Below are 15,864 nucleotides of genomic sequence, written 5' to 3'. Positions count from 1 at the left end.
GTGTTGCCGTGAGCTGTGGTGTAGGCTGACTGCTGTAGCTCCATTGACCCCTAGCCTGGAACTTCCATATGCCTCGGGTCCAGCCCTAAAAAAACACAAATAAATAAATAAATAAATAAAAGATTAAAAAAAAATGTCCATCACTTTTAAGCACTCTGATGGCACTCCGGCTGCCATCATAAATTAAATCTTTCTTTGCTGGGGAAAAGGCTCTAAAAACACAGAAGGATTTGGAACTTGTGAAATCCAAGCTGGATTTTCAGTAAATCCTGGTGTTAGTAAACAAATTACTATTTAACAGAAAATGCTATATAACGTGGCTGCTCATTTCTGGTACGATTTTTTTTGGAGTCCTGCAATAGTCTTATTTCCAAAAAAATGTGTCATTAACTCTTTTGCTATGTGAATTTTATTGCAACTTACATTTTCCATAAAACAACTCAGATGCCGTGACTGAATCCTTTTTTATTCTTTATTCTTTCTTTTCTTTCTTTCTTTTTTTTTTTTTTTTTTTTTTTTTTTTTTAAGGCCACACCCACAGCATATGGAAGTTCCCAGGTTAGGTATTGAATCAGAGCTGCTGGCCTACACCACACATCACAGCCACAGCAAGCAGGATCTGGGGTGTGTCTGTGATCTACACTCAGCTCACAGCAATGCTGGATCCTTAACCCACTGATTGGGGCCAGTGATTGAACCCGCATCTTCATAGATGTCAGGTTCATTACCGCTGAGCCACAGTGGGAACTCCAGTGCTTCCTTTTCTAGGGGGCTTATGACCTCTTCACAGCTCATCAAACTGTTTTGGAGAAACTGTACAAAAGTCTCTGTTTTACTGTAATGCTTTTCTCCATTTTCATCCTCAGTGTGATTCCAAATATTCTTGTGTTTCCACATTCTTCTTGTCCTACATAAATAGAAAATAGGATTATAGGATAGGCTGATCTTTTAATTTCTGTGGCAACAAAAATAGCCATCTTGTAGTCAAGAAGCAACTTCCTTCTGTTTTTATAAACTGTCAACAATCTAAGTGCTTCTGACTCTTTTGAAGCAAATGAAAAGTGATCAAAATTCTTTCATTATGAAAGCCTCAGTATCGCAGATAAACGGATTACACTCTCTTTTTAACAGTGTTCCTACAAGGTGTGAACGACATTTGACAGGTATGATCTTTTCATTTTCTTGGCGAACACTTTACACAGGAACAAGAATTTGCCAAAGTTTACGTTCGTGTCGTTTGCCAAATACGCAGATAGAGAGGTAAAGTCTAGTTTTATTTGGACAAGATTGTTGATTAAGAGGTTTCGAAATTCCATTTTTGAAATCAAAGTGCCTAAGAGCTAGGGGAAGGATTTTTTTTTAGTGGCTACAATTCAGTACTTCATTGGATTTACAGTAAAAGTATAATCCTTGGTAAAATCTTAAAGAAAGAAGATGTTGCCGCATTAGTGCGCAATATAAAATTTATCAAAATGTTCCCCTTTTTTGCCCACAAGTCATTTCAGTTTCATCTTCTTAATCAGAATATGTAATGTTCCTACTTCACTCAATGTCATAGAGCAATCAGGAAGAAGACAATCATATGTTTTTTGTTTTTTGGGTTTTTTTTTGTCTTTTTGCCATTTCTTGGGCCCCTCCCGTGGCATATGGAGGTTCCCAGGCTAGGGGTCGAATTGGAGCTGTGGCCACTGGTCTACACCAGAGCCACAGCAACGCAGGATCCAAGCCGCGTCTGCAACCTACACCACAGCTCACGGCAACGCTGGATCGTCAACCCACCGAGCAAGGCCAGGGATCGGACCTGCAACCCCATGGTTCTTAGTCGGATTTGTTAACCACAGTGCCAGGATGCACCATATGTTTTTGTGTATGGCATACTCAAGATAATTCAGCAGCCACTATTTGTGACTGAGTGTTGGTGTCTTTGGGGAAACAAAAAAACTTTTGATTGGGAGTTCCTGCTGTGGCTCAGGGGATTAAGAACCATGAGGATGTGGGTTTGATCCCTGGCCTCGCTCAGTGGGTTAAGGATCCTGCTTTGCCATGAGCTGTGGTGTAGGTCACAGATGCAGCTCAGACCCCGAGTTGCTGTGTCTGTGGTGTAGACCTGCAGCTGCAGCTCTGATTCGACCCCTAGCCCAGGGAACTTCCATATCCAGCAGGTGTGGCCATAAAAAGAAAACAAACAAACAAACAAACATTTGGTTATTTATTCCCCAGATTCAATTGCATGCATCCCTCCCTCTGTTATTAAAATAACACAGCTGTTCAGTCTTGTTCAGGAATGTCTGGGTCGTTGTCATTTTGATGACATGAACTCAGAGAACGTGATCACAATATTCGCAGTGTGAATACACCAACTCGATCTCAATGCAGAGCACAGCTGTTACTCTCGGGCAAAGTCAAAGTTAGAGTGCATGTCAATCACACACTGGAATCAGGTCCCTAGAGGGGGAAACCCTGGGTGATCCACTAGTGTGAACCATGAATCGAGGTTACTGACATCAGTGCTCAAGGGGAAGTGGCAATGACAGCATCTATGAAGGCACATAGCCTCTGCCACGTCCCCTTGACAATAAAGATAGTGCTGCTTTCAGCCTGTACTTTGAGGCCCCTGTGTGGGTTTCCTCCCTAGTTTTTCCACAGGGATTTCCTGGGGTGGGGAGGGGGTGTGTGGAACTTTCAGTAAAAAAACAGGACAGTTCCAGGCAGGGCGTGGCAGATCTAGATCTAGAAATAACTCCTGATGGTCCCCCATACAAGACTTGTCATGTGTCCCCGGCTTTTAGCTTCATTCCTCAGTCTTACCCTTCAAGGTGACCCAGCTGTCAAAATCTCTGGATGAACAGACAGATGAAGCATGATCTAGACTAGACATTCTCCAACACACTGGCCTCTGGACTCTACTTTTTTTTTTTTATTTTTTTTTTTTTATTTTTATTTTTATTTTTTTTTGTCTTTTTGCTATTTCTTTGGGCCGCTCCCGCGGCATATGGAGGTTCCCAGGCTAGGGGTCAAATCGGAGCTGCAGCCACCAGCCTACGCCAGAGCCACAGCAACGCAGGATCCGAGCCGCATCTGCAACCTACACCACAGCTCACGGCAACGCCAGATCGTTAACCCACTGAGCAAGCGCAGGGACCGAACCCGCAACCTCATGGTTCCTAGTCGGATTCGTTAACCACTGCGCCACGACGGGAACTCCCGACTTTTTTTTTTTTTTTTTAAATGGCTGCACCCACGACATTTGGAAGTTCCCAGGGCAGGGACGGCGTTAGAGTTGCAGCTGCAACCTATGCCAGAAGCTGTGGCCACCCTGGATCCTCAACTTACTAGGCCTGTGTGGCAGCTCCAGATCCTTAACCCACTGCACTGGGCTGGGATTCAAACCCAAGCCTCCATAGAGACATTGCTGGATCCTTAACCCACTGCACCAAAGCAGGAATTCCTGGACTCTATATTCTTTTTTTTTTTTTTTAATGATTTTTATTTTTTCCATCACAGTTGGTTCACAGTGTTCTGTCAAGTTTCTATGTACAGCGAAGTGGCCCAGTCACACATATGTATATACATACTTTTTCTCACATTATCCTCCATCATGTTCCATCATAAGTGACTAGATATAGTTCCCAATGCTACACAGCAGGATCTCATTGCTTATCCACCCAAATGCAATAGTTTGCATCTATTAACTCCAGAGTCCCAGTCCATCCCACTTACTCCTCCTCTCCCTTGGCAACCACAAGTCTGTTGGTGTTCTCCAAGTGCATGAGTTCTTTTCTATGGGAAGGTTTATTTGTGCCATATGTTACATTCCAGATATAAGTGGTATCATATGGTATTTGTCTTTCTCATTCTGACTTATTTCACTCAGTATGAGAGTCTCTAGTTCCATCCATATTGCTGCAAATGGCATTATTTGTTCTTTTTTATGACCGAGTAGTAACCCATTGTGTATATATGCCACATCTTCTTAATCCATTCATCTGTCGATGGACATTTAGGTTGTTTCCACGTCTTGGCTATTGTGAATAGTGTTGCAATGAACATACGGGTGCATGTGTCTTTTTCAAGAAAGTTTTGTCCAAGAGTAGGATTGCTGGATCGTATGGTAGTTCTATATCTAGTTTTCTGAGGTACCGCCATACTGTTTTCCATAGTGGTTGTACCAATTTACATTCCCACCATCAATCTAGGAGGGTTCCTTTTTTTCCCATACCCTCTCCAGCATTTGTTATTTGTGGACTTATTAATGATGGCTATTCTGACTTGTGCGAGGTGGTACCTCATAGAGGACTCTACATTGTTAAACATTATTGAGAATGCTAACAAAGTTTTACTTACCTGGGTTGTATATATCAAAGTTTACTGAATCAGAAATTAAAACTGGGAAATTTAAAAACATTTTAAAATTTATGTTTATTTTTTGACTGTGCCCATGGCCTGCAGAATTCTCAGGATGGAATCCATGAGCCTGTGCCACAGCAGTGGCCTGAGCCACAGTAATGACAACACTGGATCCTTAACTGCTAGGACACCAGGGAACTCTTAAAAATGAGAAATTTTAAAAAGTAGTTATTTATTCATTTATTTCAAAATAGTAACAAGCTCATTACCTGTTAATAGAAAAGACATATTTCTTTTTCCTTTTTTGATGGCTGCATCCAAGACCTATGCCTTGGCTTGTGGTGGCTCTGGATACCTAACCTACTAAAGGAGGCCAGGGATTGAACCCACATCCTCACAGGTACCACTTTGGGTTCTTAACCCACTGAGCCACAATGGGAATTCCCTGTATTTTTTTTTTTTTATGGACAATAACCACATTGTCCAAATCAAAACAATTTAGTGAGAACGCTGGTGTTTTACATTTCTACAAATCTCTTCAATGTCTGGATTAATAAAAATCTCCTGGGTTTTCATTTCCACTTCTGCATTCAATCTGCTGTGATATGATGGTTTGGTTGAAGCAATAGAGAACATGTGCCTTCACCCAGCTCTATAGCTAGAAAATGCATTTTAGTAGCCTTGCTAGATAATTCTGTATACATATTCTGTTCTACACCAAAACTTAAAGGTCACCATTAATACAGTTAGTAATTTTATTATTTCAACATGTAACAATTATTATAACATTCTTAGGTGAAATTGATTTTTTTTCCTTTGCAAATGCATGGGAGTGAATAATGCAATGTTTCAACATGTAACAGTTATTACAACAGTCTTCGGTGAAATTGATTTTTTTTTTCCCTTGCAAGGGAGTAGGAGTGGATAATACAGTGACTGCTGGGGCAGGATGGTGCCAGATTCATAATGAGGCCACCATTGCTTTTGGACTGTCAGCGCAGATGTCAGCAAAGTGAAAAGGTCAATTGCATTTTAGCATTATTATGAAAATATAATAATGAACTTACTGACACTCTTCGAGAGGCTGGCATATCTCCAGGGTTCTGCAGCCCACACTTTGACAACTGTTCACCCAGACCATCCCTTTATTGGCTTGCCTTATCTGGCAACGAACTCCCATCTACTTTCTTTCAGAGGTATTTTGAACTCTCTTTTTGATAGAGGGTATTCTACTTTATAGTTTCAATCCTTATGACAGTGGAATCCCACTGCTTTAGAGAAAGCAAGTATATCTGGCATATCAAAACATAAGCCCTCACTTCACTTTTTAATTTAATGTTTGCCCCAGAAGCATGAAATTCACAGATAAAAAACTTCAACAAAGGTGAGAGATATTGTTTTGCAAGCATGCTCATTTCTTTCCCCCTTTCTTTTTCTTTTCTTTTTTTTTTTGGCCATGCCTGTGACATGCGGGAGTTCCTGGGACCAGTGATCAAACCTGTGCCACAGCAGTGACCTGGACCTCTGCAGCAGTCCAGATGGAGCTGTAGCTGCCGACCTATGCCACAGCCAATTCCAGATCCGAGCCGCATCTGTGACCTGCACTGCAGCTCACAGCAACACCGTATCATTAACCCACTGAGTGAGGACAGGGATTGAACCCTTGTCCTCATGGATACTAGTCAGGTTCATTTAAAAAGTTCAGCACCAGGAAGCTGTCCGTTCTCATTTGGGTGGACTCTATCCTCAGCCAGAATGGTTTGCATTTGTAAGCCTGGGTGGGTCTGCTTAGAACCAGACTATGATGGGTCAGAACATGAACCCATGGTGAAGAGTTTTCCTTGTTTTGATCCTGTGCAATAAAAGTTTAACTTGGCAGTTCCAGGATATCCAAACCCTAAACATTACAAATAAATTCTGACCTTTGATGGCTGCTGGGAAATATACCTCAAAGCCTTGGAATATTTTGCCTGATCTCAGGTATCTCTGTTTGTCTGGGGTCCTGAGCCATGCCAGAAAGTATGGCTAACAATGAGATATACAGTGGAGGATGGGGGTGCTGGGCCACACGGTATCAGTGTGACCTCTGGAGTGGCCAAAAGCTAAGAAGCCACGATTGACGAGGTGGACACCCCAAACCTATGTGACCAACCTGGACATCAAGGCTCAGGTGAGCTTCCCATGTTGGCAGTTCTCCACTTGGTGTTGTCATGCACTGTTTGCTGGGAGAATTCCACATGGTGTAGAACCCTGTGGGGAGAGGACAACTTGAAGGTCATGTGTGGTCTCTCTCACCTGGATTCTGCCTTATGTATCTTTTAGCTTTCTGCTTGTAACCTGTATCTTGCTGTTATCATAAATCATAACTTTGAGGTTTCCATCATGGCACAATGGGTTAAGGACCCAACATAGTCTCCGTGAGGATAGGGGGTTTGATCCCTGGCCTTGCTCAGTGGGTTAAGGATCCAGAATTGCCACAGCTGGATGGAGGATGCGGTTTGGATGTGGTGTTGCCATGGATGGAGGATGCGGTTTGGATGTGGTGTTGCCATGGCTGTGGTGCATAAGTCACAGTTCAGCTCCAATTTGACCTCTAGCCCAGGAATTTCCATATGCAGCAGGTGAGGCCTTAAAAAGGAAAAATAAAAAACACATAACTGTGAGTATAATTGCTTTTCTGAATTCTGTGAGTTCTTCTAGAGAATCATTGAACCTGAGGGTTATCTTGGGGATCCCCGAGAACAGATCTCTCTGGCCCACTGTGCTGAACCCCACATTATCTGAAGGAAAGAAATTAGGCACAGATGCTCCCTGCCCTGGAGGAGTTCATGGCTTAGTGAGAGACATGGTTGATACCTCCAAAGTAGAGTGCAAGGTTCACAACGAGGAAAGCTGGCAGACAGAGCCACAGGGTCACATGGCTTAGAAAGGGAAGAGAAAAAAATCAAGCTGGGATATTTCAACACAAAAGTGGAGGCGCTAGAGGAGTTCTGTTGTGACTCAGCAGATTAAGAACCTGACTAGCATCCACAAGGATGTGGGTTCGATCCCTGGCCTCACTCAGTGGATTAAGGATCCAGCATTACTGCAAGCTGCAGCGTAGGTCACAGATGGGGCTTGGGTCTTTTGCTGCTGTGGCTGTGGTGTAGGCTGGCAGCTGCAGCTCTGATTCAACCCCTAGCCTGGAAACTTCCAAATGCTCAAGGTGTGGCTGTAAAAAGAAAAAGAACAAAAAAGCAGAGGGTCTAGAAATCTATGCCCACTCACAGAACAAAAACATTCAAATTGCCTTTCGAAATGGAATCAATGGTCAACCAGATGCTGAATCAGAAAGTCCCATATCGGAAATTCTTCCTCCCTGACCTTTTCTTCCTCTTTGCTTTATTCGTGCTTGACTTCTCCACCACCTGGCTGGCTCTATCCAAACAGAAAGCTCTCTGAGGTTTTTGTTTGTTTGTTTTTTGTTGTTTGGTTTTTTTTCCCACTTTGACAGAAACTCGTTCACACCAGTAAGTTCTGCCTCCCAGGTATTTGCTCATAAGAGCCTTTTATCTGTAGCTGGGGTCTAGGACTGACTCTGGTTAGACCAGCATCTGGCAGCAGCAAGATAGTATCTTTAGACAGGCGGAGATCGACATCTTCAGGCCACTGAGCTCACTGTTGCCAAGGCTGCCTGGTAACATAAATCTGCTTTAATTCTTTGGGGGCCAGAGCTGGGTGAGAAGAAAGAGTAGGTTTCAAAACATCTTTTTCTTTCTTCCTCTCCCCACAACACATTCTCTCCCAATTCTTTTCCTTTCTTTCTTTTCTTTTTTTTTTCTTTTTTTGTCTTTTTAGGGCTGTACCTGAGGCATATGGAAGTTCTCCAGGCTAGGGGTCAAATTGGAGCTGCAGCTGCCAGTCTACACCACAGCCACAGCAATGCCACATCTGAGTCAGGTCGGTGATCCACATCACAGCTCACGGCAATGCTGGATCCTTAACCCACTGATCGGGGCCAGGGGTTGAACCTGTGTCCTCGTGGATACTAGTCGGGTTTGTTACTCTTACCACTGATCCACAACAGGAACTCCCCCTCCCTCCCGATTCTAACCCAGTTCCTCTCTTTTCTCAAATATAAGATGCCCCCATCCCAAGATTCTCTCTGTGCCATCTCCCCTCCCCTTCATTTCCTCTTCCTGTAGATGACCATGGCCTCAGGGCAGGCCACCCACAGCCTGATACCTATGGAAAGTAACAAAATGTCTTTTCTAGCAAAGGAAATCTTGGTTACTCCATTTTGCTCTGGTTTCATCTCCCTGTGACCCCCCACCCCTCCCCTTTCCCTCTTCTCCCAATAACAATTTGCTTCAAATTAGCCACCTGGGAAGAGTGTGAGCCCTGACCTGACCAATGGGAAGGGGACAGGTACGTCACCTGCATTAGGGATAAATAGGGGAGGGTCCTTTGTTCTGCGCACACACTTCTTGGAGTACCTGCGCCCTTCTGCAGAAGTAAAGAGCCTTGTCGAGATTTCTCCTTGTCCACTTGTCTCACTTTCTGACACCAATGACCTGAGCCAGAGTTATTGTAATTTCCAACATACCTGCAGTTTCTGATATCTGGGCTCTTTCTTAGGGTATATAACCTGGGGGGGGGGAGTGAGCTGGAGGACAGTGTGTGTGTGTGTGTGTGTGTGTGTGTGTGTGTGTGTTGTGAGGGTTTCTTATAAGAAGATTTTCTGTGTTAAGCAGAGGCTCAAATGCACACCTCCAATTTCCTAGTTCTGCTTCAAGATTCTAAGGGTATTTGATTAAATGAGAGATAGGAAATACAGGGAAATGAGTCAGCATTGATGTCAATTCTATGTACTGCAAAATAGCAAGAAAACAAAGCTCTGAAACTTGGTGTCTGGGTTGAGAACATCAATAGAAGTAATCTATGATCTGACTGACCCCTGAGCTTCTTTACCATGCAATACGGTAACACTTATACAAAGGGGCCAACAGGCCATTTTCTTGGTTATGTTTTAGTCGCAGTAAATGACATGATGCTCATTTTTCTTTGGGTACCAAGGTTGTCTGCTCACAACTTAAAGGGAGGGAGTTCCCATCATGGGCCATCGGGTAAAAAACTCAACTAGTATCCAAGAGGATTCGCGTTCAATCCCTGGCCTGGATCGGTGGGTTAAGGATCTGGCATTGCCGTTGGCTGTGGTGTAGTTGCAGATACAGCTCGGATCTCTCATGGCTGTGGCATAGGCTGGCAGCTGCAGCTCCCATTGGACCCCTAGCCTGGGAACTCCATATGCCGTGGGGGCAGTCCTAAAAAGAGAGAGAGAAAAAAAAAAAAGAAGTCACGGTCTAGCACAAATGAGAGGCACAAATGTAAGCCCTACAAGTACTATGTTTATGAATATTTTCAATATAACTATAACTATGATTATATAATATTATAAAATATGATGATGATGATCACAGGAAGGGTGATATCAAATGATTGAATCTGCAAATCATTTGTTTATTTGGTCATTTGTTCCACAGACACTTACTGCAAGCTGCCTGTGGGCTCCCACTGAGCTCCTGCCTCGGTCCTTTCTCCCCCCAGTTCCTGGCAGTGGCTCCCTCTCTCCTGTGTAATCTCTTTCCTGCCTGGGTGGCCCTGGGGACTGGACCTGGCCTCCAGCTGCACACCCTGGGCTCTGCCACTGGCACGGAGGCTGCCCCGCTTTCCCAGCCCTGTTCTTCCTGCTCTGCCTTTGTAACCTCCCAGGGTGGAAGCCCTGACTTCATTCTAACCACCCCACACCCCTCTCCAGGGCCTTGTTTCTGCCTGTGGTCCCTACCAAGGGGGTGACTTGACGGGACGGAGGAAGCCCTTAGCCGGGATCATCGCGGGGACTGCCTCTAAGCTGGAAGAGTTTGAATCCTCTCCCTTCTCCATCCTAGCTTTGGCCTCATCTGCTGCTGTTCTGGCTCCCAGCCCAAGCTTTCCACAGAGCTTAGCATCTCGCCATACTCAACCCCTGTGCAGCATCTCTGGTATTTAAGGATTTCAGGGAGGTGGCTACTTACACACACACTCACTATTTAAGTTCCCGACTTACTATTTTTTTTTTTAAATTTATTTTTGGTCTTGTCTTTTTAGGACCCCAGCTGCAGCATATGGAGGTTCCCAGGCTAGGGGACTAATCGGAGCTGTTGCTGCCGGCCTACACCACAGCCACAGCAACACCAGATCTGAGCTGCTTCTGTGACTTACACCACAGCTCATGGCAACACCGGATCCTTAACCCACTAAGCGAGGCCAGGGATCGAACCCGAAACCTCATGGTTCCTAGTCGGATTCATTTCTGCTGCGCACACTGGGAACTCCCCAGTTCCTGACTTATTTAATTTGAATCTTCCTTTTAAAGCAAGTGAAAGAATGTATACATGTATATGTAACTGGGTCACCTTACTGTGCAGGTGCTGGAGCAACTGGATATACATGTGCAAAAAAATGAATCTAGACACAGACCTTCCACCCCTCACAAAAATTAACTCAAACTGGGTCGTAGTCCCAAGTGTAAAATGTAACACTGTAAAAATCCTGGAAGATAACATAAGAGAACGTGTACGTGACCTTTGGTTTAATGATGACTGTTAGATATAACACCAAAAACACAATCCACGAAAGAAAAAAATTACTCAGACTTCATTAAAATTAAAAACTTTTGGCACTACATTGTAAATCAATTATAGTTTAATAAAAAAAATTAAAAAGGAAATGGGAAAAAAAACTTCTGCAGAAGATTCTGTTCAGAGAATGAAAGGACAAGCCACAGACTGGGAGAAAATATTTGCAAAACACAAATCTGATAATGGGCTAGTATCTAAAATATACCAAGAATTTTAAAGCTCAACAATAAGAAACAAGCAACCTAATTAAAAATGGGCCAAAGAGCTGAACACACACCTCACCAAAGAAGACTCATGTGCTTATGGAAAATAAGAACATGAAAAGAGGCTCAACATCACAGGTCATTAGGGTGTTGCAAATTGAAACAACAATGAGGCGCATTGTATACTTATTGGAATGGCCCGTATCCAAAGCACTGACAGCATCAAATGCTGATGAGGACGTGGAGCAACAAGAACTCCCATTCATTGCTGATGGGAATGCAAAAGAGTACAGCTGCTTTGGAAAACAGTTTGGCAGTTTCTTGCAAAATGAAACACCTTCTTAATATGCAATCCAAGAATCATACTCCTTGGTATTTACCCCAAAGCACTGAAAAGTTATGTCCACACAAAAAAACCTGTACAGAGATGTTTATAGCAGCTTTATTCATAGTTACCTAAACTTGGAAGCAACTCAGATGGCAACTCAGATGGCCACTCAGATGGCCTTCAATAGGAGAACGGGTAAACGAAGCGCTCTATATCCATACAATGGGGTATCAATTCAGCTAGACAAAGAAAGGAGCTACGAAGCCCTGAAAAGGCCTGGAGGAATCTTACATGTGTCTTGGTAAGTGAAAGAAGACAATCTGAAAACACTGCATCCTGGATGGTTCCAAGTAAATGACTTTCTGGAAAAGGCAAAATTACGGAGACAGTGAAAAGATCAGTGGTCACCAGGTGTGAGGGGGCAGGGAGGGGGGGCCACAGGGGATGTTTAAGGCCGTGGAACTCTTCTGTGTGGTACTAGAATGGTGGGTACTTGTTAAAACCCATGAAATGTACAGCATCAAGAGGGAACCCTAGTGTTAACTCTGGACTCTCCTTAATAGTAATGTGTCAATATTGGTACATCAATTGTAACACAGGTACCACACAAAAGCCAGATGTTACTAGTAGGGGAAACTTTTTAAAAAGCAAGGACGGTCAAGACATATAGACAAGGCAACAAAGCAAAGTGCTGGACAGTCAGTGCCTGTGACGTTTTCCTTTTATCTTTAAATGTGATTTCTTGTCTGTTTTCTTTTCTTTTCTTTCCTTTTTTTTTTTTTTTTTTTTTTTTTTTTTTGCTTTTTAGGGCTGCACCTGTGGCGTTTGGAAGTTCCCAGACTAGGGGTCTAATCAGACCTACAGCTGCCAGCCTACATCACAGCCACAGTAACGCCAGATCCAAGCTGCGTCTGCAATCCATACCATAGCTCACAGCAATGCCTGATCCTTAACCCACTGAGTGAGGCCAGGGATCGAACCCGCAACCTCAGGGTTCCTAGTCAGATGTGTTTCCACTGAGCCATGATGGGAACTCCCTTGTTTGTTTTAAAATGATGTCTGGGGAGTTCCCTGCTGGCTCAGTAGGTTAAAGAACCAGCATTGTCACTGCAGCAACTGGGGTCGCTGCTGTGGCTGGGGTTCAATCCTTGGCCTGGGAACTTTTGAATACTGCAGGTGCAGCCGAACAATAAAAAATAAAATGAAGTAAAATAAAATGATTTCTTGAGGTCACCTCTGAGAGGAGTGAGTGGTTGAGGACAGGGCTTAGATGGAGACTTACTGGCCTTGTATGCATTTGAAATCTATGTCATAAGGCATGTAATATCTATTCAAAAGTAAACAAGATTTAAAAAGAGAAGACAGGAGTTCTCTTTGTGGCTCAGCAGGCTAAGGACTTAACATTGTCTCCCTGAGGATGTGGGTTTGATCCCTGGCCTCACTCAGTGGGTTAAGGATCCAGTGTTGCTGCAAGCTGTGACAGAGGTTGCAGATGTGGCTCAGATCTGGGGTTGTCGTGGCTGTGGCGTAGGCTGCAGCTGCAGCTCCAATTCAACCTCTAGCCCAAGGAACTTCCAATATAAATGAAAAATAAAATAAAATAGTATATAAAATAAAAACATCATATTTATATTAGATAAATAATATAAATAAAATATAAAATAACATAAAAATTAACATAAAATATAAAATATACATAAAATACAAATTAAAATAAAATAAAAAGAGAAGACATGAACAAGAAAACAACCAGACACTCAGCTTAGTGAAATTGGTAGCTCTGGGAGTGAAACCCAGGCAGGAACAGCTTCTAAAGCCTCTCCAGGTATTCAGGAGAGAACCAAGGCATCAGAGGAATCTTGTAAACTCGGGGCTCCCCTAGTCCTTGCGCCAAATTCAGCATTACCAGCTCCAAATTCTCCTGGGCGTGGACGGGTAGAGCAGGGTCAGTGCCCAGGTGTCTCAGAACCTCAGCTCCCCCCATTTCTAGTCGTCTGGAAACCCATTTCCCCAGGGATACCAACCAGCACCCTCTCCCTGATTTAATTCAAGCTGACTAGTTCCAAAAGCAAAACACATCCCTTTCCTTGCGGCGGGTTGCGATAATGACAGAGAATTCTCAGTCTCCAGGGCTGCAATTGCTCAGGGTTCAGCTCTTGAGTCTGTCAATTGCATCTTTTGCAGTCAGCTTTGCTCTCTCCCAAGTGGCTGGGGGCTGTGATCTGGAAGCTTTGGCAATGGAAGCTGCAAAGCACAGTTGCTAAGAGCATCATCAAGTCCGCCTGGGATCTGAAACCCAGCTGCCACTCACCAGCTGGTCTTTAAGGAGCCTTGGTTTCTTATGAGGATTAAGCCGGCAGCACCCCAGCACTAAATTCAGCACGAGTTCAAGGACAGTATGGGGCAACAATTACATGTATCATAATCTGATAAAACGTATATGAAAGCTCACTAACAATTGTGTGGGTTTATGAAAAGTTATGTTCACACAAAAATGTGTGTGTGTATAGATATGTATATGTCTATACATATGTGTCTACATACACATTCTTTTTCTCATATTATCTTCTATTATGTTCTATCCCAAGAGACTGGATATAGTTTCCTGTGCTATACAGCAGGACCTCATTGCTTACCTATTCTAAACATAATAGTTTGCGTCTACCAACCCCAAATTTCCTGGTCCATCCCACTCCCTCCCCCTTTTCCCTTGGCATCTGCACGGCAGTTATCCAGGTAACAATTGTGTTTTTTTTTTTTTTTTTAATTAAAAAGGAGAATAAACTCCAGCCTGGTGGGGCCAGGCTCCAGTCCAGGCACTGAGGGTGCAAAGCCAAGAAAAATTCTATCCCTCCCTCCACTTCTTTCAGCCTATGCTCAAATAAAAAGCCAACACAAACCAAAGTTAACCTTTGGGAGAGTTGAGGAGCTAAAGAGGCAAGCTTCAAAGAACTACGTGGAGAATTGTGAAAAGGAGGTCTATTTGCTTCCTTTCCAATCTATTCTCAACCTCTGCTAGTTTCCCTTCCCCCTGACTCTTCCTTATTTCCTTCCCTTCTTTACACAAGTGCTTCCTCATCAGCCGGCCATTCTCCATCACAAAGCTGATGAGAGGAATTGGTTGGGAAATCTGTCCTGCATTTTGTGTGCATCCTATCCAAACTATTGTGTTGGAAAATGCTTGGGCCATTGAATCTAATTTGCCCTTCTTAGAAATGAAGGCGTTTACTAAACTCTGGAGGCAAAATCACATGCAAATGTATTCGGCTCGTGTACAGTCTTTGCTGTGACCCTGGCCATTTGGGAAGCAGACGGGAATGCAATGGGCTGCGGTACCCTAATAATGTCTGACCAGCATCCTCACCTCTGCCTGCATGAAACAAGCCCTTCAGAGCCCAGAACCCTTGCCTCCCGCTTGGGAGAAACAGGCTCAGAGAGGCACCTCTGCTGCCCTTGGTCACTCCGTACATCAATGGCTCACTGGTAGTAGATTCCAGGGCTGGGAGTTTTGCTCCTGTTGGGCAAGGAAAGACCAGTTGAGAAAGTCCTCACACTGTATGTCATCCTTACTCGAGGGCTTGAGGGGCCAGAAGGGTCTGTATTGATTGAATATCTGTAAATAGAAAACTTTCGGAAGACAGCTATGCTCACCACTATACCACCAACACTACTTGTAAATAGAACATTTTTGAAGAGTTCCCTGGTGGTTCAGCAGGTTAAGGACCTGGCATTGTCAGTGCTGTGGTGCAGGTTCAGTCACTGGCCTGGGAACTTCCACATGCCATGGGTGATAGAAAGAAGAAAGGAAAGAAAGACAGACAGAAGGAAAGATAGGAAGGAAGAAAGAAAGAAACCTTTTAAGGCCAAAAGCCCTGTTTTGATGTTCAGAAACATTTGTGTTGAAAGGAGGAGGCTGCCCTGCCTTAGAGAACCTTAAAAGCTGCTTTAATGGCCAGAAAACATCACAACCACTGATCAGCAGCTCAGCCTTTAGTTTCCCCTTTGTTCCCTGTTCAGAAACAATGGCCGAAGGGACCCTGTCATCCAGGATAAAGGAACTGTTGTGGGGCTTGGGATCAGCCGAGTTTGCAGTGATGAGTTTTGACTGTAGGGAGTTTGAGACCCTGGTTCATCCTGCTAACGGCATCCAGTCCTTGATTTGAACTGAAGCATCTCCCTTTGAGGGGAGAAAGGGAGTTGGCCCTTTCCGCAGAGAGAGCTGCCTACCCCTGGGGAGGCCCTCTGGGCTGTGAGTGGATGACCAGATATATGTTATTTTGTGTCAAGGCTCTGCTAAAGCATTGTTTCAGGGTAAATGCTATAGGGG

The sequence above is a fragment of the Sus scrofa genome, chromosome 17 (assembly GCF_000003025.6).
Source record: "Sus scrofa isolate TJ Tabasco breed Duroc chromosome 17, Sscrofa11.1, whole genome shotgun sequence".
Lineage (NCBI taxonomy): Eukaryota > Metazoa > Chordata > Mammalia > Artiodactyla > Suidae > Sus > Sus scrofa.
Note: the sequence above shows the minus strand (reverse complement) of the source record.